This window comes from Mesoplodon bidens (genome assembly GCF_964165515.1).
Source record: "Mesoplodon bidens genome assembly, chromosome: 1".
Lineage (NCBI taxonomy): Eukaryota > Metazoa > Chordata > Mammalia > Artiodactyla > Ziphiidae > Mesoplodon > Mesoplodon bidens.
Window position 1 is genome coordinate 123,495,367 of NC_138176.1, and position 19,822 is coordinate 123,515,188.

General features: G+C 38.0%; 1 protein-coding gene across 2 annotated transcripts in view; it reads left to right on the forward strand.

Annotated features, from left to right (window-relative positions):
- Positions 1-19,822, forward strand: part of REEP3 (receptor accessory protein 3) — a 91,682-nt gene that overhangs the window by 44,676 nt on the left and 27,184 nt on the right. The gene's annotated exons all lie outside the window — the stretch shown is intronic.

Sequence of the window (19,822 nt, forward strand, 5' to 3'; positions counted from 1 at the left end):
TCTTCCCCATTCCTTAAGTGTTTTTTTTTTTTTGGCTGTATGTGGGCCTCTCACTGTTGTGGCCTCTCCCCCTGTGGAGCACAGGCTCCGGACGCCAGGCTCAGCGGCCATGGCTCACGGGCCCAGCCGCTCCACAGCATGTGGGATCTTCCCGAACCGGGGCACGAACCCGTGTCCCCTGCATCGGCAGGCGGACTCTCAACCACTGCGCCACCAGGGAAGCCCCCTTAAGTGTTTTTTTTAAATTTCACTAATTTTTAAATTTTTCTTCCTTTCTTTATTATTCATTCATTTATTTACACATTTCTGTAAGTTCTCCCTCCCAATTTTATCCATAATGTTCAATGGTAAATGAGCTTCCCCACCTATAAATCCTGGCATAAGTTTACTATTTGTGATGAAGGGAATTTTCAGAGAATAGCAAAAGCATAGCTTATGAGTGGTTAATCAACAGGGGTAAGCAGTCAACACTGAGAACTGCACATCAGTCGCTGTGGTTCTTTTTTTAATTGAGGTGACATTCAGGTAACAAAACTAACCATTTCATAGTGAACAATTGGTGGCATTCAGTACATTGACAATCTTGTGCAAACACTACTTCTATCTACTTCCGAAAGATTTTTCATCACTCCAAAATAAAACAACATACCCGTTAAGCAGTTACTTGTCACACTGCCCCTGCCCCCCAGCCCCTAGCAACCACCTATCTGCTTTGTTTGTATGGATTCTGGGTATTTCATATAAACTGAATCATATAATATGTGACCTTTTGTGTCTGGCTTCTTTCTACCTAGGATAATGTTTTCAAGATACATCCACATTATATCATGTATCATTATTTCATTCCTTTTTATGGCTGAGTAAAACTGTATGCATATAGAACATTTTGTTTCTCCATTTATCCACTGACATACATCTGCATTGTTTCCAGCTTTTTAGTATTACGAATAATGCTGCTATAAACATTTGTGTACAAGGCTTTGTTTGAGTACGTAATTTCAGTTCTCTTGGATATATAGCCATGGTTCTTTACAAGGGATCTTGGATGGTAGCCTTGTCATCCAGCTTATCAAATGACCAGAGAACATATTCTTTATTCTATTTGTTCAGGGTACTTTGTTCTTGTTTTTTGAGTAGGGGGAGGCTCTGAAACCTTTATAGCTAACCCATCCTATTGAACATTTATATTCACTTTTTATCTTCTGTATAAAACCAATTTTGAAGTAAAGTATATACAAATTAATTAGAATGGTGGAATATACCTAGCAGAGGTAGAGAGGTTATTCAGTTGAGCTCTGAAATTTTTCTGTCCTTTTAATATATATATTTATCTCTTGGATCTAAGATTGGTGCAGTCTTAAGAGATGGAACCACATTAAGTCCTAGTAATTTAAAGTAATTGTTAATGGCTTGAAAGGCCATGTATTAATATATATCAAAAATAAATTCTTCAAATTTTGTTTTATGGTACTGGCATACTTTAGTTTTTAGGAACAAGCAAGTTTCTTCAGTTAACAGTGCTTCTCAAGCTACCTGTGGTATAGGACCAGTTTGGGATTTTTTGTTTTCTTTTTAAATAATTTCCATTAAGTCATAGACAAATACTTTTCAAAATAAAATTAAAAAGTAACTACTAGAAAAATGAAACGAAACCCCAAGAACATACGAAATACAACCCCAACTTTCTTTTATTATTAGATTCAGTAGACCTGAAATTACTGACAATTTTGTATTTAAAGCAAAACAGTAACAATTCACAGCCTTGCACTAGTCCATAGACAACACTTTGCCTTACAGTGTCATATTTGAATTTAATTGGAATTCTCTTTTGAAAGATAAAAATAAGAGTTGCTCTTCATTTCCAAACACCACGAAAATATGAGCTGGGAGTATACAACTGGCTAGTACTTAATAATTGTACTGGCCAATACAATGCTCCTTATTTGAAATGTTTATGATACTGTTATTAAATGAGGTCCTTTTTCTGAACCTAATTAATTATATAGTTGAAGTACATGGTGATATGTTTCTCAACTCTGGGTCCATCTTACCTATAAAGTATTATACACCCAAGGTAAACAATAAGTGGTAAGCCTCTGTGTGTCTTTGTGTACCTGTTTCTGCTTGAGGTATTCTCCTATCTTCCTTCCCAAATGTACAATGTTTTTTTTGGGAAAAAAAGTTAGGTACAAGTTGAAAATGAAGCTCTAATAATATAAGGGTATTATCAGCAGGTACACAAATACCATCCCCTAAAATAAAAGGTAAGTTAGCAAGAAGAAATGTAAAGGTATTCATAACAAATTATAATAAAAAGAAACAGACCTGTTATGTGTTAATTAATGCTAAAACGGCAGAAAATATGGTGTTATTTAGGTATTGGTCTAAGAACCATTATAAAAATATTAGTCTATTTCTTACTATGCGTCAGTTTAACTTTATTAATGTTAACTTTTAAGGACATAAAAACATGGATTGGTGAGTTTTATTCCTTAATGCAACACTCAATTTTTATTACTAGATTGGTCTATAAATTTTTATTACTAGATTATTTTATAAATTTGGGATTAATAAGAATGGTCTAACCCTGAAATTTTTTTAAAATTTATTTATTCATTTATTTAATTTTTGGCTGCATTGGGTCTTCGCTGCTGCGCAGGTTTTCTCTAGTTGCTGAGAGCAGGGGCTACTCTTCGTTGTGGCGCGAGGGCTTCTCATTGCGGTGGCTTCTCTTGTTGCGGAGCACGGGCTCTAGGCGCGCGGGCTTCAGTAGTTGTGGCACACGGGCTTCAGTAGTTGTGGCTCTCAGGCTCTCTTAGAGCGCAGGCTCAGTAGTTGTGGCACACAGGCTTAGTTGCTCCGCGGCATGTGGGATCTTCCTGGACCAGGGCTTGAACTTGTGTTCCCTGCATTGGCAGGCAGATTCTTAACCGCTGCGCCACCAGGGAAGCCCCCTAACCCTGAAATTTTAATTCTGCTTCATAAGTTAAAGATAATGTAACCTATGGAAGAGAATCTGTTAACATTCTTATTCAAACTGATGGAAAAACTATAGACTTGACATGTACTGATATACATACATATCTGCATATATGCTTATTTGGAGATATACTTCACCTATTGCCTTACACAGCTTTTACAGAATAACTCATAAACAAAGTTAAGAATTATCTATACATAATTTTGCTACAGTATTACAACTCCGGAAAAAGTTTTTGTTGTTGTTGTTGGCAAGTACCAATGGCAAGGGCCAATTTGTTGTTGACACTGCTATGGAGCAAAATCAACAAGGGAATTTTTTTTTCTAACCTTATATCATTAAGATTTCTAGTATCTCTTTCCTATTCCAGCCCCGGAGCATTATTATATCACTTTTAGGGTCATTTAAAAGCCTTTTTTGTCTATAGCCTGTTCTTTTCCATTTTTTAAGGAAGTTTTTAGCATTTTTGAACACTATTAACCAGGGTATCTGAAAGTCTTAATTATCTTGGAAAGAACATCAAGGAGCTAAAGCTTCTAAGGATGTCCAGGTGTTCCCCTATTCAAAGCTATCCTCAGTAAGGGATTCAACCCCAAGATGTAACTGCTGAGACTTAAATGCTATTATTGGAAAAAGTTTTCTTAACCATCCCTTTGGGAATATCAGAATCATGAGTAATTGAAGAGAAACTAGGCAACTAGAAAGGCAGGTGGCTGGCATTGGTTTGATTATTACATGGTAATCAACTCTGCTTCACAAATTAAAGGAGAGCTAGAGCAAACGCAAAAATAGGCACCGAAAGAGGAAAGGCAGGAATCTGCTTTTGACAAGGAAATTTGATACAGCTCTAGAGACCTCCTGGTGACTGAGTTGTCTGCCATCAAGTTTGCTGAAGAGACTAAGCAGATATAATACTAGAAAGATAACATCTTACATTTATATAATTTCCTACCAATTTCAAAATACTTTTGTATATTATTGTTTCCAATTGCTACTATAACAATTACCACACACTTACTGGCTTAAACCAACACAAGTGTATTCTCTTACAGTCTCTGAGGTCAAAAATCTGAAATGGATCCACAGCTACATTCCTTGGTGAGGCTACAGGGGAAAATTAGTTTCCTTATCTTTGCTAGCTTCTACGGGCTGCGCACACTCCTTGGCTTACGGCTGTATTCCTCCATCTTCAAAGCCAGGAACACTTGACTGAGACCTTCTCAAGCTGCCAACTCTCTGGTTCTCCCTTCTGCCTTCCTCTTCCACTTATACAGACTCTCGTGACTACACTGGATTCACCTGAGTAATCCAGGCTCCTCTCCCAGTCTGAGGGTCAGCTGATTAGCAAACCTGAATTCCAGCTGCAGCCTGATTTCTACTTTAACACACAACCTGACATATTCATAGGTTCCAGGGCTTAAGACGTGGGCATCTTTGGGGTGGGGGACATTATTCTGCGTACTGCAATATCTCACTGGCCCTTACTCTATAAAGTAGTAAGGAATATTAGAATATTATAGGCTCAGTGAAATGAATTAACTTGCCCAGAGTCACATGGATCATTAAGGCAGGAATGGTACCAGATTAGAAAAGTAAATGAGGATTCTATCTTCACGAAAAAGTTGAAAGAGCTTTCACAACCAGCCAGTGAATATGCCTCTCATTAATTGTAAGGTAGGTCTTCAGGGGCCACAATTATATGGATATTTTCTAAGAAGAGCAATGAGGCAGCTTAACCAGTACTAGGGCAGGACCCATAAGCATCTAAATCAACCGTGATCAAAATAGTTAAAGACGAAATGAGAAGTTTTTGAAGGTTCTCTATAGTCTTGGCAGTTCTTTAAATATTTTGAACTTAAATTCACTTCTGACAAAAAAAAAATTTTTAAGTGTTTTACTAAAGGTAGCAAATATTTTTCTGGGTGGTCTGGTGTATTTTTTTCTGTTTTTGGCCATCAAAAATTTTGAATATCATTTTCTTGCTGAGTCTCACCTAAACTTAGTCATCCAATTTTACCTCTGACTTATAGAAGTTTTATAAAAACTCTGTTCTCACAAAGTTCTCTTGTATGGTAATCCCATCCAAATTTGCTTTGCATATGGTAGTTTCTTAGTAAAATTAACCTTCTTAAAATTCCCGTTATATTTTTAATAGTCTTTTATACTATCTGTATTGTATTTTTTATATGTGTTTGTTTGTCTTCCCCACCAGATAAGCTCCATAGAGAGTTCTGTTGCTTTGTTAATTGCTATATTCCTGTACCTAGAACAGTCCATGTTACATAGTAGCTACTCAATATTTTTTTAATGAATGAATAAAAAAAGAAAGAAGAATTGACTTCTAAGTATATAAGAAATATTAAATAGTGTTTCAAGAGCATGTACGTTTAAGTGGATTAGTCTAGTTTCTCAGCTTTGATTCTACTGGGTTAAGGAGAACACAGTCCAATCTGACTTACCCCTAAACCCAGTTACTTTGTCATGTTTGGTTGTTACCTAAATTCTACTGATATCTACTTCAAAATTATTTTCTGAAAGGAAACATTTTTTATTAATTTACTTCCTCAGACCCTAACTACTACCATTCCCCTTAAGCCTGCAAATAGTAGATTGCACCTGATAAAACAGATGCTGTATTCAAATCAAAACAAATGGAAAGTGCTGTGTATTTTGGCAACCTTCCTTTCTTCCTTTGCCTATTTTTAAAACGGAGCTTTCCTAGCATATAATTTCCTGTATAGTGTGGCTGATATGGCCTACTTAAAGTCTTTCAGTCTTGCAGTAATTGAAATGTAAACTCACTGAAGAATTAGAATGGTTTTGCAAATTTTTTCAAGCTTATACCATCTCATGACTTGAAAATAGAGTGTTTACTTCCAAGTTGTGTATAATTGCTGCCACTTTTCTAGGAAAACAGTGTTCTTACTCTAAGAATGTTGGAGAAAGTGGCAATGAAAAAGACTAGCTAAAAGCACTTACAAATCAAAATCAGACATTTGGTCCTGAGATTTACTATGAGCCAGAACAAAGAACAGGGAAAACTCTGGGAGATTACTTTTTTAAAGGCCCTCTAAAACACTGTTGACTTGGCTTTTGAAAGTGACCTAATTTGTGACTGCATATTTGGGTGATACGAAAGTGAACAAATACGCTACATGCTAGTTCTGCAGTTCTTGTCAGTTGGTAAAATCTGAAGTTGTCTACTAATTCTGTCTACTAGATAGAAGTTTGTCTACTAGTTATAAGGGAAAAAACATAGTGAAAAAACATAGTAAAGAACTTTTCTTTATTGTCAAAAGTGCTCCCCAGGCATCTTTTCATATTTTGGATTAAAAATACTCATTTGATTGAAAGGTTTTAATAATTTGGGAAGTGTAAAGATTAACTCACTGATTAAAGGGGGATTTTTTTTTAATTGTTTGAAAATTAGTTTTGTCAGGCCACATTCCTGTCTGTTTATATTCTTTTCTGATCTACTTTTAATTTAGTTTTTGCTTTTATCAAAGCTGTACTTATTTATAATTTTTAAATCAAACAGTTGTCCAAGGCTTATTATGAAAAACAACAGTTCCCCACCCTCCTCATCCCTATTTCTAACTCTAGAGGCAACTACTTTCAGTTCTTTTATCCGGATCCTTTAGTATTTATTTCCACATCTAAATACATGCTCATATTGCTGCTTCTTAATTTTTCAGAGGGATCTCATCAGTTGACTTCCTTCTATTAAAGATGATTTAGTAGTTACCCAATGTCACTGTATACTTGCATAATTTCCCTGTAGCCTCCCAGTGTCATTAGTTTGTAATTTGGGTTGGATCAGTATTCAGTCTTTACATTACTGAGGCTAAGTTAGAAAGAAGCAATAGAATATAAAGAACCATCTAGAACCAGGCTGCTTGTCTTATCATCTTGGCCCTATCCCTTACTAGCTGTATCTTTAAACAAGTTTTTATTTATTTATTTATTTATTTATTTATTTATTTATTTATTTATTTATTTATTTGGCTGTATCGGGTCTTAGTTGCGGCACGCAGGATCTTCATTGCAGCACACGGGCTTCTCTCTAGTTGTGGCGAGCAGGCTCCAGAGCACACAGGCTCAGTAGTTGTGGCACGCGGGCTCTAGAGCGTGCGGGCTTAGTTGATCGGCGTCATGTAGGATCTCAGTTCCCTGACCAGGGATTGAACCCACATCCCCTGCATTGGAAGGCAGATTCTTAACCACTAGACCACCAGGGAAGTCCCTGAACAAGTTAATTTTTTGCCTCAATTTTCTTATCTGGAAGATGAGAACAGTAGTAGTACTTACCTCCTCAGGTGGTTGTGAAGATTATATGAGTTAATGAACACAAAGCATTTGAATCAGTACCTGTTATATAAGATTTTTTTTCACGTTGTAAACACTGTTTGCATCTGGTCCCTATAGTATCCTACCGTGACCATTCTTTTTCTGCCTGGTATTGTCTTGTTTTTTTTGTTTCGTTTTGTTCACTTCTTTGGTATCCTCTGTTCTCAATGCAAATTTAGACCCAAACTCTGTGACAGTTGTGTGAATTTCTTCTCAGTGCATTCTCATCCGTTAGATATTCTGGACTGGCTCTTTTTTAATTTTATTTTTATTTATTTATTTGTTTGTTTGTTTGTTTTTGGCTGTGTTGGGTCTCCATTTCTGTGCGTGGGCTTTCTCTAGTTGCGGCGAGTGGGGGCCACTCTTCATCGCGGTGCGTGGGCCTCTCACTGTCGTGGCCTCTCTTGTTTGGAGCACAAGCTCCAGACGCTCAGGCTCAGTAGTTGTGGCTCACAGGCCTAGTTGCTCCGCGGCATGTGGGATCTTCCCAGACCAGGGCTCGAACCCATGTCCCCTGCATTGGCAGGCAGATTCTCAACCACTGAGCCACCAGGGAAGCCCTCTGGACTGGCTCTTGTCTTTGATCCTTAGATTTCTTGATCTCCTGTTTTCCTCTTTCTTATTTTACTTCCTCATTTTGATGCAATGCCTTCTTCCCGAGAAGGCTTTTTGAGAGGTAAATTTTTTTTGAGATGATAGGCTGGAAATAATTTTCCTTCAGAATTTCCTTCAGAATTTTGTCTTTTAGCTTCTTGTGTTGCTGTGCAGACGTCTGAAGGCATTCTGATTCTTACCTGCTTGTGGGATCTTTTCTATGTCCCCATTGTTTTAAAATTTTGTGATGACATGGCTCAGTGTGAGCCAATTATAATCAATTTTGTTAAACCCTCAGTAGTCTCTTTTAATCTGGGAATCCTTTGTTTTTCGGCTTTGGGAAATTTGGTTAAAATTATTTCTTTATGATTTTCTCCACTTCATTTTCACTATTTGTTCTATCTGGGATTCCTTTTATTCAGTTAGAAAGCCATTTGGACTAATTCTCTAATTTTTTGATCTTTTTTTCTTCTCTTTCCTATCTTTTTCTTTTTTGCTCTATTTTATGGTAGAGTTTCTCAATTTTATCTTCTGTGTTTAATTTCTAAGAGCTCCTTTTATTCTCTGAATGTTCCCTCTTTTGATAGTGCCCTATTCTTATTTTGTTTAAAATAACTTCCTTTTTGTCTGAGGATATGAATGATTTCTTTTTAGACATGTTCTTTCTACAGTCTCTCTCCTTTGAATTCTGTTTTTTTTTGTTTGTTTCAATCTCTGTTTTTCACGTATGATTTTCTCAGATGTTGGATGACCCTTGGTTCTCTGCTCATATTTGAGTATTATAATGAAAAGCTGATTCGAAGTCCTATACCCATGAAGAGGCTTGCTGTATGTGATCTTCACTACAGGGTGATCTGACTAGGCAATTAAATTTGTTCCTAGGACTGCCATAAGGAAGTGCCACAAACTGAGTGTCTTAAAACAATAGAAATGTATTGTCTCACCGTTCTGGTGACTAGATGTGGACAGGGCCACATTCCCTCTGAAACCTGTTGAGAATCCTTTCTTGCCTGTTTCTAGCTTCTGGTGGTTGCCAACAATCCTTTGTGTTCCTTATCTTTCAGCTGCTCCACTTCAGTCTCTGCCTCTATTATCATATGATGTTCTCCCCTCCTGTGTCTTTGTCTCTGAGTCTCTCTTCTTCCTCTTTTAAGGACACCAGTCATATTGGGTTAAGGGACTACCATACCCCACTATGACCTCATCCTAACTAACTGTATCTTCAGTGACCCTATTTCCAAATGAGGTCACATTCTGAGGGTTAGAACTTTGTATTAGTCTTCTCAGGCTACCATAACTAAATGCTACACACCGAATAGCTTCAACAACATGAATTTGTTTTCTCACAGTTCTGTAGGCTGCAAATCCAAGATTAAGGTGCCATCAGGGTTGGGTTTTGGTGACGCCTCAAGGAAGCTTATAGACCTTCTCTCTGTGTCCTCATATGACCTTTCCTCTGTGCATGTATGGAGAGAGATATCTCTGGTGTCTCTTACTTTTCTTATAAGGACACTAGTTCTATTGAATTAGGGCTGCATTCTTATGACCTCATGTGATCTTAATTACCTCCTTAAAGTTCCTGTCTCCAAATACAGTTACTCTGAGGGTTAGGGCTTCAACATGTGAATTTTAGGGGGACAGAATTCAGTCTATAACAGACTTCAACATATCTTTCTGGGGGACACATCTCAACCCATAACAATCATTTCCTTAAAAAATTATCGATGTCTATATCTCTAGGTGTTTTCTTTTGTGCCAGGCAGATTCTTCAGAGAAGACTCTTCCATTCTGAAAGGTACTTGGTTGCTGGCATTCTGGTGGGAAAGTAAGGGTTGGGGACCCTCAATATTTTATAAACTTTTACTTAATCCCTATTAGCCCTACTCTCAACTGTGCCAGAGATTTGCAAATCCAGCGATCCTCTGATTCACCCTTTCCAGAGAATAAGCCTCAGGGTCCTGCTAGGGGAGGGAGGGGCATCACCATACAGCTGAAGTGGGAGGACATCTAGGGGCCTACCTGCTCCTTACAGGTATCCTTACAGCCATCCTTCTTTTGCCTTTTTTGCCAAGAATTGTGTTACCAATTTTTGAGCCTTTTGGAAGCTCTGCAGTGTAAAGTTGGGCTGCTTCTCAGCTTTTCCCACTGTCCACTTATTGTTCAGTTTTCTCAGGTCTCCTGAGTCAGTTACTACTCAGCCATTTCCTTCTTGTGTCCAAAAATGTTGATGCTCTCTTCTCTTCTATATTTTTCTGGACTTAAGTGTTTTAAGTGAAAAATCACTTTACTGTTGCTTTAAAGAGATTTGTGGTGGGGAATGCAATTAAATGTGTGTATTCATTGTACTATCTTTACCCATATTTCCAAATTGACTTTGTGAGTGGTATACTTGTGGTTGATTTATACTGTAATATCAAATAAGACTTGTTTTACCATTAACATTGGTTTTTAAAAAGTGTTCACATAGGAGATAGGTTTAAAGTAGTAATACATATTATCATTTTTTCAATCCTTGACAATTTTAAAATTCAGTTTTAGCTGACATGCAATGAATATGTGTATATCTTGTTTTGAGTTATAGTTGTTCACAAATCAAGTTGTGATAAAATCACAGTTTCTACTTGAGACAGTTAAAAAAATCACTTGGGATACTTCATTATTCTTTAATGAACTACCATTAAATCAACTTACATTTACTTAAAGTGGGTGATGAGTATGCTTTGTAAACTTAATTTTTTTCTGTTGGGTTTACTTATTTTATACATAGTCCATGTTAGTATGTAACTTCACTGCTTGCAGTAATTGATGCTGTTATAATTATCAAGTAACTTATACTCTTCCTCATGTCTTCTAAAAACAATTTCTTCATGATCATCTTAGGATCATTACAGTGGATCCACTTTAGGAAACAAGTGTTAAATTTGAATTAAGGTTATATAATTGGGGGGTGTTAAATGAAAGCCTAACACAGTTCCTTCTAAAATTTTTAAATGTGGGGAATTCCCTGGCAGGCCAGTGGTTAGGACTGTGCTTCCACTGCTGGGGGCCTGGGTTCAATCCCTGGTTGGCCAAAAAAAAAGCAGCTAAAATTTAAAAATATGATTTAGAGTACCCCTTGACCTTTAGGAAGTAAATTGAAAGCATTCCAACAATTTTCACACTAAGATGGAGCTAGCCAACCACAGCTGTCTTGTCCTTTTCTAGCTTCCAATGCAAATGCTTTGCAAAACCTACGGAAAGAAAAAAATCCTCATGGTAACATTTAAATCTAACAGGCTAAGTCAGGCTTTTGCTAATATCTAGGAAGAATTTTACTAACTGTAGTGCCAATGGCAATAGATTTTTAAAAACAGGGACAGAAATCGTTGTTTCCATTAAAGGAAATGTTGTTAAGCAGTAAATTGGAGCGAGACCTAGCCACCTCCACCCTAATCCCTAGTGATGGAACAGCTTAAAATCATAAAAGCTACAGCAACCAAAAAACTCAACTGCCACCACCTTCTCTGCAGGAGAACTGTGTTCAGAGGCAGCCAGTGTTCTGCCTCCCCCATATCTGTTCAGAAACCATTACCTCACTACATTGAAGAAAACCCCCAATAAGTTCCAAAGGGGAGAAATAATGAGTACAAGAGAAGTTCAAAAGTGCAGTACTAGACGAATTCAAAAATAAAAATGACAGTAATACATATTACAATTTATGTTCTTCAATGTAATAGCTTTAAACACCTTTATTTTGAACAGGAGGGAAGAATAATGAAACATTCAACTCACAAAGCAAGAAGAATATCAGAATTAAAGGAATCTGTAAAGAAAGTAGGATGAATAAAGCAATAAAAAAGCAGAAATAAAAATAAAAACAAAACCAAGAGAATTACAATATCTAAGAGTTGTTCCCTTCAATGAGTCTAGTCAGATAAACACTTGAAATAGCTTAAGGTATGGAGAAGAGTAGAAAAAGGATTGACAAAATAAACAAGAAAGGGTTTAAGCAAGCAATGCTAAACTTAAGTGACAGAAAATTAAGACTGTATAACGGAGGGCTTTAAATGAATGCATAACATAGTTCTTTCTAAAATTTTAGAATAAATTTTTTTTGGACCTAGAGAGTGTCATACAGAGTGAAGTAAGTCAGAAAGAGAAAAACAAATATCGTGTATTAACACATATATGTAGAATCTAGAAAAATGGTATAGATGACCTTAACTGCCAAGCAGAAATAGAGACACAGATGTAAAAAACAAATGTATGGATATGAAGCGGGAAAGGGGTGGGGTGAGAGGAATTGGGAGATTGGGATTGACACATATACACTATTGATACTATGTATAAAATAGACAACTGATGGGAACATACTATATGGCACAGGGAACTCTACTTAATGCACTGTAGTGTCCTAGGTGGAGGGGATATGTGTATATGTATGGCTATTCATTTTGCTGTGCAGTAGAAGCTAACACAACATTGTAAAGCAACTATACCCCAATAAAAATTAATTTTAAAAAATAAGTAAATAAAATAAAAATGGAATGTTTTCTAATAATGTAAGATATACCTATTCTTTATTTTTCCTTTTCAGCTAAAGTTTACATTATTTAAGCAGAGAAGTTTCCTCTTTTACACAACACCAGGATCTACCTTTGGAATGTTCAGATATGTACATCATCTTCCCATTACGTAATTTTAGTAATATAGTGCTTCACCAACTACAGCTGTAATAATCAGATTGTCAGCCAGATTGCCATCACACTGTGAAAGGTCCTCCTAAAAATATAAAAGCTAGAGCTGTTCCTGAAGATTTTAGCTAAGTAAGAAAAATAAAATCTTTCAGAAAACCTCATGTAATTTTAAAAGCTCATGAGAGAGATGTTACTTCAGAAATGTAATAGATTGTAAAAAGATGAAGTTCTTTTGAAAAACTGTAAAAATTTAAAATATATTGAATTATACAAATATATGAAATTTTGTCTATCTCTTCTCTGTCAGGATAAATATAGACTGATTCCTTTTTTTTTTAAAACCACAGATCCAAACTCTGCAGGTAAAATGGAAAAATTCATCAAAAGGTCTTGAAAAGTCACAGAAGTAGATTGAGTTGAGTAATTTTATTTTTTTAATTTTTTTATTTTTTTGCGGTACGCGGGCCTCTCACTGCCGTGGCCTCTCCCGTCGCGGAGCACAGGCTCCGGACGCGCAGGCTCAGCGGCCATGGCTCACGGGTCCAGCCGCTCCGTGGCACGCGGGATCCTCCCGAACCGGGGCACGAACCCGTGTCCCCTGCATTGGCAGGCGGACTCTCAACTACTGCGCCACCAGGGAAATTGCAGAGAGTTACTTTGAACTAAGAGGTCATTCCTTCCTAAATTCTGCTCTCGGGAACAGTTCCTGTAAGCAATTCCTGCTTTTTACATTTTCTTTTCAACACCCCTTTTAAATTAATTATCATCTAGTTTTTAAACATTTTTGCACTTTTTCCTTCTCTCAAGTTTCTCAAACTACTGAGGTCAGGGATGAGATACATGGGGCTTCTGTGATTCAAGAACATTGAGGAAGACCAAGGCAATCTTGTGAAAGAGTATCCATTTCTAGTTACAATCTGCCCCATTTTAATTGATTTTAACACCAGATACATCTGTATAATGTGAGGCTTTCTTCCTCAGAATAACAGGATATTCTGTGAGGTCTCTGGCAGTGACGTCTGGAAACTGCGTAAACCATGTTGCTGCAAGTTCAGCATCTGAAAGTATAACCGACTCCCAAACATCCAAGTCCTGGAAAGCTATAAAGTGAAGACAGTGGGGCAGTGGGGGAAGAAGTACCCCAAAGTCAAGGAAGTCCAAATCAATCCTAGTTTAACATATTCACCTCCAACACATGCTCCCTCTTTTTAAAGGGAAAAAAAAAAAAAACTGTTTCAACCAAGGTCTCTATTCACTGTGGATTGAAATTCAACTAGCTTATTTTCAAGCATGCTTCTAACTTAGCACAGCTCTGGGAAAAATCCCATAATTGAGCCATCTGGGTTGGATAAAAGAGGGAGTTTTTCTATTTGATTTCTCACATTTTGTTCCTTTGTTTTTAATGGGGAAAAATCATTATGAAGTAACCAAATTATTGCATAATGTTAGTGAAACAGGAGAAATCTTTTCAACTCGATACTGTTTCTAAAGAAATCTCTATTAGAAGATCTGTCTGTGGTCTCTGAAATGTGGTATAGAATGAGTGTTTTGGGTGAACTGACTTGAGGGAATAACTAATAATGGTCAGAAAATAAAGTTCTCTTTGGGTGGTCTGAAATTCAGCAGTGTTTATTTCTTTTCAGACTCAGTAAGGATATTTTTTTCCAGTGAAGCATATTTTAGCATTTTATGCCCTGGATTTACTTAGTGTGGTTATAATTGAAATCATTAGGCATGTGTAATTTTTCATTTTTTCTGAAAAACCAGCATTAATTGCTTTATGATTCAAAGAATCTGAAATTAAGAGACATTGGAAAGTTGTTTAATCTCTGAAAACTTTGAAAACAACTTTGACAAAATAGACTATGCTGTATGTTATATAAATTGCTGTTTGCAGTCAGAGTTACTTGTTTGAATCTTACATCAATTCAGATCTTAAAATTAAGAAAATGTTAAGTAAAAGGCTCCCCCTGTGTTTGCTTTACTAGGCACAGGGGTGCTAGGTCCTGGGAACATGATGATGAACAAGACAATTTCAGTCCCTATTGGTTGTTAGGGTCAAAAAGCAGAGGCAGATGTTATACAGACCGTTTCACAGATACGCCACAAAGAGAAAGTAGCGTGCACAAAAATTATGTATGACCTTTGGAGGGGGGTAGAGGCAGTTAGGGAAGGCTTTCCTTTGGAAATGAAGAAATTTCATTCATTCAAGGCAAATGAATATATAATATATAAAAAATATTAGTAGTTATATGCTGGATCCAACACACAAGTGCTGGTGATCCCTTATTATTATCCTTTTATATGTCTTCTTTTACTCATCCCTCCCATGAAAACTTCCTGGGGGTAGGAATGCCTTGACATCTAGGTTTATGACTATTTTATGTCAATGAGTTTTGTTTGTAATAGGCCCTGAGTAATATTTGTCAAATTAATATATCACCTTTTTCTTTCATTGTGCAAGTATCATTTAGTACAGTTATATCTTTTAACATATAACAAGGGTCCCCAACCCCCGGGCAGCAGACCGGTACTGGTCCACGGCCTGTTAGGAACCCAGCCGCACAGCAGGAGGTGAGCGGCCGGTGAGCGAGCGAAGCTTCATCTGCCGCTCCCCATCGCTCCCCAACGCTCCCCATTGCTCCCCATCGCTCGCTTTACTGCCTGAACCATCCCCCACTCCCGTCTGTGGAAAAATTGCCTTCCACAAAACCGGTCCCTGGCGCCAAAAAGGTTGGTGACTGCTGATTTAACGTACATCATTGTTAATATCATTGCTGTCATAATATCACAATGCTCATAGCATAGCAAGAATAACTTATATAAAGATACAATTTAAGAAAAATACTTTTTAATTAATATGGCCTAACCACTATTCCATAACTCTTGCAAATCTATAGCAACGAGCCTCCCACCGGAACATGATATTCCCATTTATAAATATGCCTGTGCATTGGTCTCAACTTCTGTGATGGAAATCATGAGGATTATTTTACAGTCACAGTTCACTTTTTGTTTGCTTTATTTGTTTGTCCTGGGATCTAAATCAATTTCATTAAAAATTTTGTCTAAGAATGTTAAATCATAAAAACTTGTTATGTTGAAAAATGTTTAAAACCCATGAAATGAGGCCTACTTTTCTTTTGGCATCAGGGGTAGGTAAATGCATACCTATTAAATGGAACATGGTCTTTTGATAGTAAATTTAGCCTATGAGTACATTCATTTTACAGTATTCACTCAGGCTTAAACTATCCTAATTCCTTTCAGAGAGTAAAGCAAGAACACTATCACATGACTGTCTGGGTTTCCGAAATGCTAAGTCTTTATAAAAGCCTTATGGATTTTGAGTAATAAAGCAAGTGCTGGCTTGTTAAGTAGGATAATCTGATCCGTGCACTATGTAAACCAGAAAGTAATTTTAGATACTATGGTCTTATATCACAGTTGACTCCATAATTTTCAGAAGAACTTGCCTAATTACAGGAGTATATTTTCTTAGAAAATAAATTCATTTTGATATTTAAATGATTTTAACATTCTATTGAGTAATCTTTTATTTATAAATATTTTATTTTTAATTAAAACATTCATCACATTTCTCTAGTCATGAAACATATAGTGGGTAAAGTGTCCCAAAATTGATAAGTGATTGCCATTTCATTGTGACCACTTCAAAAGAACTTTATTACCAAATACTTAGGGAAAATGGAAATTATATTCTTGCTTATAAGTTAGCCCAGGTCACTAATTCTTTAAATAAGTATTTTTGAGCGTTTATTTTGTACCAGGTACTGTAGTAGGCATTAGGTGTACTGGGAAAGAAAACAAAGCAAAGTAGGCAAAATAGACCATTGAACAACTTTTTTCATGTAGTCTTCCCACCGACTTCTATGCATTTTATTTTTTGGATATCTTGGCCTACCACTCAGAATATAATGACTTTAAACTTTATGCATATTTCTAACAAGCTTATTTATCTGATTCCTTGGCCTGCTGAATGTAGCAGGGGATTGCCTTAAGTCACATATACTGACAATACAGATGACAACAAATTCACCCAGATAGAAGCCACACTTGCCAAAGGATCACAATAGTAATTTGAAATAGTATTTCTCTGACTCTGCCCCAATCTGCTGCATGAGAATATCAATCTTGCGTATCCTCCAATTTCTTCCCCAGTACTTCTGAGAGTCCCCTGGGGATATCTCAGCCAGAGTTTCTTAAAAGGATAGTCCTCTTCTCCATTTCCAAGATCACTGTGGAAGTAGCACCCATCACTGCCAACCAGGGCATTAGCTATGTCCCAGATGACAGCCAATGGCACTGTGACCAATGTCCACCTAGTTCTGGAACCATGGCTACTATGGCCTTGCTCTCTCACTCTCCATAGAGATTAGAGGATAGCCTTTTATATTAGGGTAGGCTAAGCTGCTATAATTACAAAATGCAAAAAAAAAAAAAGCAACGGCTGAGGGAATACAGAAATGTTTTTCTCTCTCACGTGACGGTCCAGGTTAGTGTTGACTTCAGCAAGAAATGCTTCTCAAGCAACCGTGTAAGAAGAACTAGGGCCCTGCCCATCTTGAACAAATAGATTCCAAGGTTGCTCTGCCCTCTGCCCTCCCAGCCGCAGGAAGGGAGAGAGCCTGTGGGGGAGACCCAGCCCTTCTCAAAAGCCTCAGCTAAGATTCTGTCGGCGAGACCGGGACACGTGGCCCTTCCTCCCTCAGAGGTTAGGCTGAGAAGCACCGGCCCTGGCTGGGCCACTCCCCAGCCGCCACTCCGTTATTCTGTCTTTTTATGGACAGCAAGCTGTCACCTCCACACCTGTCTTGTTTCACCATTCTAGACCTTTCTTTGCAGCCCCCTAGCTCTGATACCCAGAGCAGTGGAGAGCATCCTTGGTCACATAACCTCTTCCATCTCTACACTAGGCAGGTCTTTTTCCATCCATATAGACAACTTGTAAAAACCTTTACTACTCTTTTCAAGTCCACTCTCCTTCCCACCCATCCCCAGCCTTAAAAGATGACCTACCCTCCTACTGCAGAGTAAAGATAGAGGGCCTCAACTATGAACCACTTCAGCCTTCTTCCCAACATGGCCACTCTTCTTTTCTTTTCCTTCTATCCCAGAGAAAGATGCATCCCTGATTCTTTCTTTCTTTTTATTTTTTTAAACATTTATTTATTTATTTGGTTGGTTGGTTGGTTGGTTGCGCTGGGTCTTAGTTGTGGCACGTGGGCTTCTTAGTTGTGGCATGCGAACGCTTAGTTGCGGCATGCATGTGGGATCTAGTTCCCTGACCAGGGATCGAACCTGGGTCCCCTGCATTGGGAGTGTGGAGTCTTACCCACTGTGACACCAGGGAAGTCCCCCTGCTTCTTTCTTGATCCCACTCTTCTTTCTAATATTATTCTTGTCTATCTCATTCAAGATCTTGTTCCATTAAGTATTCCTGCTTTCTCATAATTTGAATCTCATTATCTCTCCAGTAAAATGTTCAGTCCTTGAGACTGTACACATGCTTTCCTTTTGCCTCATGCTATTTTTTATTTCCCCTTTTTTTCTTTTTAAACCAGGTCTCTTAAAAGACTCCTCTATATTTAATTGTCATGTCTTTGCCTCTTGTCTACTGTCCAGCCTTTTGCAGTCCTGACGTAAAGGAGCACACTAAGCTCTGTGCAGCCCCATATTCATGCAACAATTCATATGTTTATTGAGCACCTTCTCTGCAGGCACAGAGGATTTAGTAGTGAAAAAAATGAAAGTCTTTGTCCTCTTGGAGTTTACATTCTAGTAAGGAAAGGCAGGAAAAAAATTGAATATTTGTTAGATGTGTCTATGATATGTGATATGTGCTAAAGAGAAAAATAAGTCATGATAAGGGAGTTAGAACGACACTGTTATTTTAAACAAGTGGTCAGGAAAGGCCTCTCGGATAAATATTTGAGCAGAGACCTGAAGCAAGTGAGAAAGCTGTCCACGTGGATAACTGAGGGAAGAGCATTTCAACAAGGAAATAGCATGTACTAAGGCCCTGAGGCAGGAATATTACCGTACACAGGAAGGACAGTAAAGGGTCAATGTGACTGGAGCAGAACAGGGGAAGGAGGAAGAGGAGAAGATGAGGCCAGAGAGGCAGCTGAGGTGCCAGATCCACAGGGCCTTGTAGGCTGAGGTAAGAATTCTGAGGGGGGCCATCAGAGGGGTTTGAGCAAAGGAATGACCTGCTCATTAAGGAGACACTCAGTGAAGTGTGCAAAAGACCCCAAAAAGCAGAGTGATCAGTTAGGACACTATAAGGATAATCCAGACAGGAGATGAGGGTCATCTGCACTGGGGAGGTGTCTGTGGAAGGGGTGAGAAATGACTTTGATTCTTGATATGTTTCCAAGAGCTGACAGGCTGAATAGCGCTGGCACCCACCACCTGCCCCTCCGGGGGAGTTTCTTCCCCACACTCCACCTTGCTCTGCCTCACTTAGGGGCCAGGAGGCCGATCCTTACAGGCTGCATTATGTCTGACTTCCCTTTGGGTTTGGCTCATGAGAGGCTCCTGCCGAAGATCAGAAGGCAGGATGAGGGTGAAGTCAGAGTACTGGTCTCCCTGCTTCCTCCCTGCCACCACAGGTTGGCTGTGACTGTCTACCTGAGGCTACAGCTGTCCCCTACGGTTACCCTGTCTGGATCCCATGAAACCTTTCCCTGTCCTCCCTTCTTCACACCAAGGGGATAACGTCAGTTCCTGCTGTCTCTAGCTCAAGGGTGAACTGCTATCCTTTGTTGGTTTTCCTGAACCTCACCCACAACTTTATAAATAGTCCCTTTAATAAGCTTTCCTCAAACTCTTGTGCTCTTGACTCATACTGGGAACTAGGGCATCTAATGTAGTAAAAACAGAAGAACATTTTTTAAATCGCTGTTATTTACCTGTTTTTCTCCCCAGTAAAATGTTAACTCCTTGAGGACAGAAGCTGTTATATTCCTGTTTCTATTCCCATGATGTGAAGTAGGTAGGGTTTGCTACAGTTGTGTCAATGAGTGTTATATATAATGAGCCCACCTGAGTCCTTAGGAATAGTCTAAATTATGTTTGATATGAAAGATTAATCAAAAGTAGGATGTGTGTATGTGTCCATCTTAGTGTTTATAGGTATAAGCTCCACCTTGCTGGATAATTCAATTCCCTGGAATCAGAGAATTTTAAGCAAAAGTTGAGT